This window comes from Sturnira hondurensis, unplaced genomic scaffold (genome assembly GCF_014824575.4).
Source record: "Sturnira hondurensis isolate 20B ecotype Veracruz unplaced genomic scaffold, ASM1482457v3 Scaffold0010448, whole genome shotgun sequence".
NCBI classification, from domain to species: domain Eukaryota; kingdom Metazoa; phylum Chordata; class Mammalia; order Chiroptera; family Phyllostomidae; genus Sturnira; species Sturnira hondurensis.
This window is the reverse complement of record NW_028083079.1, coordinates 5,579,198-5,588,762: the sequence shown is the minus strand read 5'-3', so window position 1 is coordinate 5,588,762 and position 9,565 is coordinate 5,579,198. Positions and strand designations below refer to the sequence as shown.

Here is a 9,565-nt window from a genome sequence, read left to right as displayed (position 1 = left end):
GGTGAATTGGCTGTAGTAAGACTGACTTTGGAAGCCAGGGTACCTGGGTGGAAATTCCAGCTCTTCCATTTTTTAGGTGTGTATGACCTTGAGAACATCTACTTAAATTTGTGCTTCACTTTATAAATGGGAAGAATAGTAGTTCCTACTTCCTAGGATTGTTTTAAGAATTAAATAAGCGAATCCACTTCAAATCATGCTTGGAATATTCATGATCCATAAATACTGGCTGTTGTTGTTTTGGTCTTACCCCAAACTACCATTCTTGCCATTAATAAATACTCCTGGTATTATCGGTGCCATTCATCTCTAATCCCGCCAAGACACTTAGAATGTGAACATCTCTCAATTTACAGATGAGCAAAAGTGAGGGTCCTAAGACCATGTGTCCAATGTCAAGAAACAGGTTAAGTGGCAGATCTGGAAGTCACACCTAGCTTTGCCTGTCCCCAAAGCTCGTGTTCTTAAAAGTAGTTAAAATCTTTTTTAAACTTTAAAAATGTAACATACTTTACACATGCAATATGTCATAGATTAACTATGTCTGCTTAGCCCTACACCCCAGTCATATGCTGAAGCCCCAACCTCCAGTGTAGCTATATTTGGAGATAGGGTTTTAAAGGAGATGGTGAAGTTAAAATGAGGCCATTAGGGTGTGCCCTGGTCCAATCTGATGGGTGTCCTTAGGAGAAGAGGATGAGATAGTGGGGATGTTCATACACAGAGAAGAGGCCATGAGAGAACATGGTGAGGACGTGGTTGTCTACAAGCCACAGTGTCTAGGAGAGGCCTTGAGTCACCAGACCAACCAATGCCTTGAGCTGAGCTCCCAGACTCCAGAATTCTAAGAAGATACGTTTCTGTTGTTTAAGCCCACTCAGTGTCTTCCATTTCGTTATGGCAGCCCTAGCCAACCAATATAGAAGGGGATATAGTGAAAACACAGAAAGAGGTACTGGGCCACCTGTATCTTATTTATCAGGGTGTTTCCTGTGCTTAGCTCCATGCTGGGCTCAGAGCTGGAACTTGGTAAATGCAAGGGCCAGTGTATAGAAAAGTGCTTTCCTTCTGAGGATCGAGGAGGGTGGCCCCCATATGGGCCCCGTGGTGTCCTGGCTCCTTGTCCTTCCTGTTAACACCCTGTGTGGCAGTGACCACCTCCCTGCCAGTCTGGGTGCTTCATGAAGACTGGAACCACATGTGTCTTTTTGGTCAGCACAGACATAGCGCAGGATAGCTTCCCGATAATTATATACTGGCCACATGTCTGTAGAGAATTGAGGTCCATGGGGCAACTTCCAGCTTTATAGACCTCTTTTCCAAGGAGCTGCCCTTGACTGAGCAATATGCTCAGGTGTGCGGAGTGTTGCTGGGGCAACCCTGCTGGGCCCCTGCCAGAGTGCCTGGAGCCACTGAGTCTGGGACACGCTGTTTATGTGAGCATTAGGGAACGTTATCAGGATGTACTGAAGACGCGGGGCAGGCTGTTAGCCTGGTGCTTCTTTCTTCATTATCTCAGTGAGATCTCAGGTCTGAGGCAGGCCTGGGAGCCCCTGGCAAATAGAACTGGAGCCTGAGAAGGGGGCTCATCCCCCCACCCATCTGGCTTCCTTGTAAGGGCACACCTTCCTAAGGAACAGCTTGATATGTGTTCGTACACAGAGACACAAGCCAGGGGTGGCCCTCCTCTACTTCAGAGCTCAGATTAGGATGAGGGATAGGTAGGAAAAAAATAAAGAGAAGGTCAAAAGCTTTTTTTTTTTTTTTTTTTACTGTAGGGTGATTTCAGTGTTCCCACTCTAATATCCCCCTTACTGTAGTCCACTTGCTTTCTTGAATGGAGTGATCTTCCTGGATTGAAGCTGTCTCCAGTGTTGGGCCCTACCTTGAAAGTGTGTTTCAAGTGAAGAGGCCAAAGAGGGATTGAGAACCTTTGACCTAAGAGAGGAGACCATGCCGAGTTCTTTTTTCTTTTTCCTGTTTTTTGACTGATGGACTCTGCCTCAGGTTTATTTGCACAAACAGCACAGGAGGATACCAGCTCCATGCAGACAGCAGCCCCAGGGGCACACCAGTCCTTCTGTCCTCACATTGGCAGACAGAGGCCTCTACTGTGGAGTCTTCACAGGGGCCTGGGCATCTTTGGGAGCCTGAGACCAAGTGGGAACCTGAGCTGGAGCTGCAGCCACATCTTCAGCCCGTGGCTTGGTTTGAGCCTCGGCTTTTGGCTGGCAGAGCCAGAGACCCTTTGCAATGCGGACATGAGTAAGTTTCCCAAGCTTGGGGTGAGCAACGCAAGCAACTCCACTGAGCTTGTGGCTGCTGCCTCTTGGGATGTTGGGCTTGACCAGGGCCTTGGTAACCTTGGCATGTGTGCTCATGGCCTTGGCGTTGTTGGCCTATGTCTTCTTTAGGCCCTTCTTATTGTGCTTCCTGGCAAAGTGCATATTCCTCAGGAACTTGGGGTCTACCCCCTTAAAAAATTCCTATTTTTGTGATCAGGGTGTCTTGATGCTATTTCTGAGCCATTTTTGGGACTGGTTGTGCGTGGTGTGGTTCTTGGACTTGGCCATCTCTATACCCAAGTCCTTGGCTCTTGGAGCAGCTGGGACCGGTGGAGCTCATGTAGAATTCCATAACAGGCTCTTTGAAGGTTACTCTGTTCCAAATAATTCCTTCTTGGAGGCCCAAATGTCTTCTGTTTGAGGAGTTTTGCTCTCAGAGAGTTAACATGAGTAAAAAGTATCCTGACAGGTGAGTTTCACTGTAGATGTAAAATAAATAACTGTTGAGTGAATGAACAGATTATGTATAAATGAACTTAAACTCTTTGAGCCTCATTATTATCATGTGTAGACTGGGCATAATGCTAGCTGTGTCCTGGGGTTTTGGTAAAGATGAACTGAGATCACATGTAGCAAACCCTGCCGAGCAGTACCTGGCATATGACAACCAGCCCCACAGTGTTAGCTTCCTTACATCTTGTTGGGTAAGGAGTTTGTCTGGCTGGCACAAACTAGAGGAACAGTACTGTGCAGAGGCACAGAGGTGCATGTTTTTTGTGGAGGCTGGCCATGGAGGTAGGCACCACGCTTGTGCATTTGGTGCATAAGAAATAGGCGTATGTCATAACTGTGTCCTAAAGCCACCAGGAAGTGATAAGATGATAAACGTTTAGCCATTAAAAGAGACACCCTCATTAATATGAATTCATGTAATGAAGATCTGCGATGGCAGAGATGGCTCTTCGGGGATGGGAAATTTGCACTGAGATTTCTAACTGTTGCATTACTGAAGAGCAGGGGGGAAGTCATTGCAAGTGGGAATTATAGTTGGGAGACAAGGGGAAGTACCAGTTTGGCTGTGATGGAGTTTGTCTTGGGTGTTCAGGGGAAATTAGGCAGGATGGAGGCAGACCATTGGGCATCTCCCATGCCAGGTGAAAATGCTTAGACTTCATCTGGGTTGCACTACATGGAGAGGAGAAAGCTATAGAAATTTAAGTGTTGTGAGTAACAGGTGGTCATTCTTTTTTTGCTTAAAGGTCTTTAGGAGGCAGGGGACTGGATCAGAGGACCTCTGGAAATTTCTAACCGTAGGGCTCCCTGGTAGTCATAAGACAGATAGAGGGAAACAACCTAGGGACCTTGGCCTGGATTTCTCTCCCTCATAAATCTTCTCCACTGCTGGGCGTCATCTCTCTGCCCACAGATTAATCTTCTCTGGTTTCCTGCAGAAACAGAAGGCCCTGGTGACCTCATCCTGTTCTCCAGGCTGGGAATGAGAAATGGATCCTCAGCCTGGCAAAGGCCTGGGCCGGGCAGAGGGCAGGTGAGCCCAAGACATGAGCCCCCAGGGGAAAGCAAAGTGGGAGCGTCAAGATGGCCTTCCACAGGGCTCTCCCCAAGGACCATCCCAAGCGGCCAGACGGGTTTGGGAAATATGCCTCGTCTCTGCACAAATATCTTTGACCTGAGATCGGCAAATGTTGGAAGAGATTGCAGACTCTTACCGGATCCTTTTCCAATGCAAATAGTGACTTGGGCTAAGAGTAATTTTTATATGATTCTTTTTTCTTGGTTATTTTTTCTTGCTACTGGGGGATTTGATGTGAGGCCCTGAGGTTGAGTAAGAAGACTGGGAGTTTTAAACAGGAAATCCTACGCTCTGACCTCAGTTTTGTGCTCCTCGTGCCTCAGTTTCCTCATATGTAATATGAAAAGAAGAATAGTGACCACCTTAGATGATTACAGTGAGTTTTAAAACTCTTAGAATCCTATCAGACACACAGGCAGTAAGAAAGAAATGTTAACTCTTATTGATTTCATCACTTATTGGAAAATAAAGATAAAAATAACCGTCACCCCGCACTATTGTGAGTCATATTGATTCATTTATTCGTTAAACAAACACATGCTGAGCACCCATTCAGTGCCAGGCAGTGTCCTAGGCACAGGGATAATGTGCTGAAATTAAAATGAAACAGTTCCCCACACTTTGGAGCTAACAGACTGGTGGGGGAGACAGCCATTAAATGCGCAGATGCACCAGTATAAATTGTCTGGGTTTGTGACAAGGCTGTGAAGGATGAGGGTGGGGGGATGTTTCAGAGAGAATAATAGGAGGGCCACCTGAGGTGTGGTGGTCATGCAAGCTTCTCTGAGGAGGTCACCTCTGAGTTCACCCATGAAGGAGTAAGTGCTCCAGGTACTCCTGGAGAGAATATGGGGAAGCAGTATGGCACGTTCAAGGGTGTGGGGGAAGTGGCAGGGTTAGTAGGGATCAGATCCGGGACAGGCTGAATTTTATTCTGAGACTGCAAAAGCAGTGGAGTAAGTGCTTTTGTCAAAAGTGAAATCCATGCACGTATGACTCTCTGTGTTTTCCACTCTAAGGTGGTACAAGTTGGAATTAACAGAATGGAGGCCAGTTGAGGAGACTTTTACCCCCATTGCTTTTTCAGGTCACACTCAGAATAAAGCAATTGCCTAGCAACTACAAATGCTATGCCACAAAATGTGTGTGTGTGTGTGTGTGTGTGTGTGTGTGATTCTAATTCCCAAAGTGGTGTTTGGAGACCTGCCAGTGAATCCCATCTTCTGGCTCTGCATGAGCTACATTGAACCCCCCAGTTTTCTCCTCTATAATAATGGGCCTGTTTCCTCCTCTTTGCTTAATGGGGTTGTTCTCTCAAAAGGTTGTCCCGAGGAAAGCTCCGCTAAATGTTAGTTCCCTTTCCCTCTTCGTTCTTATGTGGCTTAAGCTTCACTGTCTGGTGCATCCAGTGACAGTCTGCATTGGAGAGAAGGCATTAAACATTCATAGCTGGCTTTTCATCAGTGTGTGTCCTGCCCACCACACCATCGGGAGAAGCCACTCGGGTCTGACCGCTCTAGAAATTGCCCCTTTCTTAAAGGAGCTGCCTTGACCTCCCCCACCTAGTCCTAAAATCCGTCAAATTGATACACCATTGCTATGGAAGTCCTTCTTTTAACACTGATCAAGGGAGCAGAAGGGAACACAAGAAGGGACCCATTAGAACAACTCATGAAATATATGTATGTTCTTTAAAGGAAGGCAGCATACAAATGGGATATATATATTTTTTTCCAAAAGGGAGGGAAAGAAAATTTGGAAGCTTTTAAACAGAAAACTGGAAGCAAGGGAGTGAGAGGGAAAAGTATGTTTCTTAAATGCATTCAGCGCCATTGCCACAAGGCTGCCAAGCTAGGATTGTTTATTAGGAGATAAGATAGTGAAAAATGTATTTTGCAGAAAGAAAATAGTAAAGTCAGGTCTGAGGCAGATAAGCCAAATTTCTATTTTATGCTCAATTGAGTGACTCAGTTACATTATCTGGGAAGCAGGGGTGAAATAACACCCTTTGTAAATGAGGCCTGGGGTGCTTGGTGTCTCCTCCCAGCTTCGGCCAAGCTGAACCCAGTCCAGCTGGGGCACTGCTCCCTCAGTACAGTGCATTTGCAGGCTGGGGACGAGGGGGGGAAAGGTTCTGATCTATTCTGTTCAGCTCCTCCTTTTCTGCTTTTTGTGATGTAAGTGCTTCGTTTCAGCTTTGTACCTCCCTTTCTGCTGGGAAGGTGGGAAAATAAACACACACGTGCATACAAGATGAGGCTCCGCAAAGGCCAGCAGGTGTTCCAGCTAGAAGAGTGGTCGCTAGAGATCCTGGATCTAGGGGGTACAGGCTCCTGTATTAATGCTTTACTCGGCAGGCACACACACGCTGTCTTAATGTTTTTTAAGTAAGGCATTATTCTCCAGTTTGCCCCCAGCCTCACCACTTTTTTTTTATCTTTACCTGAGGATATGACTACGGATTTTAGAGAGACAGGAAAGGAGGGAGAGAGAGAGAGGGAGAGAAATATCAATGTGATAGAGAAGCATAGATTGGTTGCCTCTCCTATGAGTCCCAACCAGAGATTGAACCCACATTTAGGCATGCGCCCTGACCTGGAATCCAACCTGTGATGTTTTGCTTTACTGGACTGAGCACACTGCCCAGGGCTGCTTTACATGTTTTTATTCTGTGCCTGGTCCCTGGAGAAATGTAGGAGGGGTACATGTCAGGTATTCCAGAATCCTCAGTACGAAGAAGGGGAAACTTCTGTCCAGAATGGCCAGGAGGCTCACCCAAAGTCGCAGAGCTAGAGAGTGGCATCATTACAAACAGAACCCAGGATCTTTTCTCACTTTAGGAATTCTTAATTCATTAGACAGTTGGGGGTTAGAGGGACTTGGAGAACGGAGATCACTTAATTCAATACATACTGATTGGGCCAATGATGAGTTTAACCGCTTACCCGGTTGTATAGCAGGCAAAATGGCGGTTCCTGACGATGTCCTTGTCCCAGAAACCTGAAGTAATTTTGCAGATATGACTGATTCAATTAAGGACCTTTCTTTTTCCTTGGGGAGCTGCCAGGGGAAGTGGAAAGAACCACCTGCTGGGGTCACAGGCAGGTGCCCTCTGGTCTGGCCCTCACCAGGCCACTTTGCTCACGAACCATGTAGGGGCGAGAAACAGAAACTCCCTCAAGCTCACCCAGGGGAGAGAGGTTTATTATTTGGGTGAGTGTGGTGCAGTGAGGGGAATGGACACCCCATACCAGGGGATCCAAGGACAGAAAAAACTAGAACTCACAGAGGCCAGAACAGGATGGTGACTCAGAATCCAAAGAAGTGCTAGGGCCCTGGGCCACAGAACTCGCTGACGTATTTGAACCACAGACACTCCAGTGTCAGACTTCTTGGATTAGAACTTGGACTCCTGGCTGTGTGGGCTTGGATGAGATACCCAGTCTCTCTAAGACCTTAATTTCATGTTCTACAACATCAGAATGATAATATTTTCTTCAGAATGTTGTTGGGTAGGGTAATACCTATAAAACATTCAGCATAGTGCTTGGCACGTAATAAGAATTATGAGTGTTGTTTTCTTCCTTTTAAAAAATATAATGAAGGTGATCTACTTCTTCTGCATCCCTTTTGTGATGCTCTGACTTATAATACAAAATGTAGAGAGTAAGTGCTTATGTTGTCAGTAGGATCTATGATTTTAAGAGAAACGAGGTGTAATGGAAGAGGTTTTACCATCTGATGTAAACAAGAGCTAAAGTTCCCGTCTCATCCACACTATAACTAGACGGTGTTACTGGGGGACCTGCTGTTTTTGGTCTTCCTCCCAGTTTCTGGCACAGAGCTCCTCAAACCCTTGGAGTTTCTTAAGTGATGAGAGCATAAAGGTATCTTTTGTTAGGTTAAAGAGGTGACTTTTGGAAAGCTCCTAAGGATGGGGGCTGGTGGCCAGGATACCTAACCGTGTGATCATGAGTAGGAATTTTCAGTCCCCACCCCACTTTCCCTACCGCTTGTACCTATTTCTGAGGCAGAAAAGGGGGTTGGAGATTAAACCAATGGCCAGTGATTTAATCATTCGTGGTTCTGTAATGAGGCCTTCATACAAGTTCAAAAGGACAGGGTTCAGAGAGCTTCCAGGCAGGAAAGCACATGGAGAGGTGGGGAGAGTGGCATGGAAGCTCCGTCTCTTCCATCTGGTTGTTCCTGAGTCATGAAACACCAGGGGTCCAGTAAGTGAAATGTTCTCTGAGTTCCGTGAGCCACTCCAGCAAATTAAAGCCATGGAAGGGGTTGTGGGGAACCTTTGATTTATAGCCAGTGGGTCAGAAGTGCAGGTAACAACCTGGACTTGTGCTTGGCTTCCTGACTTGGAGGGTGGCTTTGCAACCTTCAGTTTCTAGCCAGTCAGTCAGAAACACAGGTTGACAACCTTGGGCTTGCTACTGGCCTCTGAAGTGTTGAGTGCGGGGCAGGCTTGTAGGACTGAGCCTTCAGCCTGTGGAATCTGCTGCTTTCGCCAGGTGGGTGATGGCAAAATTGGGTTGAATTGTAGGATACCCAACTGGTGTTGGAGCATTGCTTGTTTCTGGTATGCAGACCCCCTCCCCTCCCATCCCCTTCCCTTCCCTCATCCTCCTCCCTCCCTTGCCATACACATCGGAATTGAGTCCAGGGAACCATCTTTGCTGTCTCTATGGGTGGTTTTCAAGTGTGGTCCCTAGGCCAGCAGATGGGTCCTAATAGGATAATGATGGAAAAATGTCATTTAAGTCTCTTCTAATGTAATGATTTCATACTTCACTAGTTTTGGGGGGTTTATTTTTAAAGCTCAGTGGTTTGCAAGCTTCTCCAGGGACACTGGAGACATGTGGGACATTTTCAGATATAATGACAGGATACTAAAGGCATCAGGAATCAGATGGGTGGGGCTGGGCGGGCTAACTTCCTGCAATGTGCAGAACAGTGTTATTCAATCATGTGCGTGCCTGGCACCCCTGCCGGCAAATGCTGCCAGCACTCCGTTGGAGGAACAATGGTGGAGCCTACCCATCTTATTTTACAGGAGCTGGAACCTGGGTTTTCAGGTGTCATGAAGCTCCTAGCCCCTTGTGTTCCAGCAGGGCCTGTGCAATATTTACAGCTTCACTGAGAACACCTCAGACTGGCTCAGAAGGAGTTAACCTGGCTGAGACAGCAGCTGTTTTGCTTGTGAGCTTTGGTTTCAGTGACTAATAGGTAAGAGGGACATGGAGCGCTCCTTGTCTGTGGAGGATGCAGCATAAACGATGTCTCTGAGGCCCGTTCCTGTGATTACTGAGCTGAGCATGAGTGATAGAATATTTTGAGGAGATAAAAATGTCTGACCAGCCAATGACTACCAGACACCAGCACTGAGCAGTGGGGAGTGGGGGCAAAGAAAGGGGTGAGGAGGAACCTGACTCACTGGGAGACAGGCTGGGTGACAGAATCATGCCTGGCATGTACATGTGTGTCCGTGTGCACACGCACAGTCCAGACACTCAGAGATGCAGCGGGAATGCTCACACGACACATAGATGCAGATCGCAGTCTAAAACAGACACTGACCACACCCAGACAGATCTTATTGTAACCCACAGCACACAGACTATACATACAGACTCTCCCACATGCACACACACTTATGCAGAGTGCATCCTCCCTAGAC

General features: G+C 46.8%; 1 pseudogene; it reads right to left on the bottom strand.

The window, feature by feature from the left end:
* Positions 1 to 2,061: 2,061 nt before the first annotated feature.
* Positions 2,062 to 2,618, bottom strand: LOC118995914 (60S ribosomal protein L29-like; annotated as a pseudogene).
* Positions 2,619 to 9,565: the final 6,947 nt, after the last annotated feature.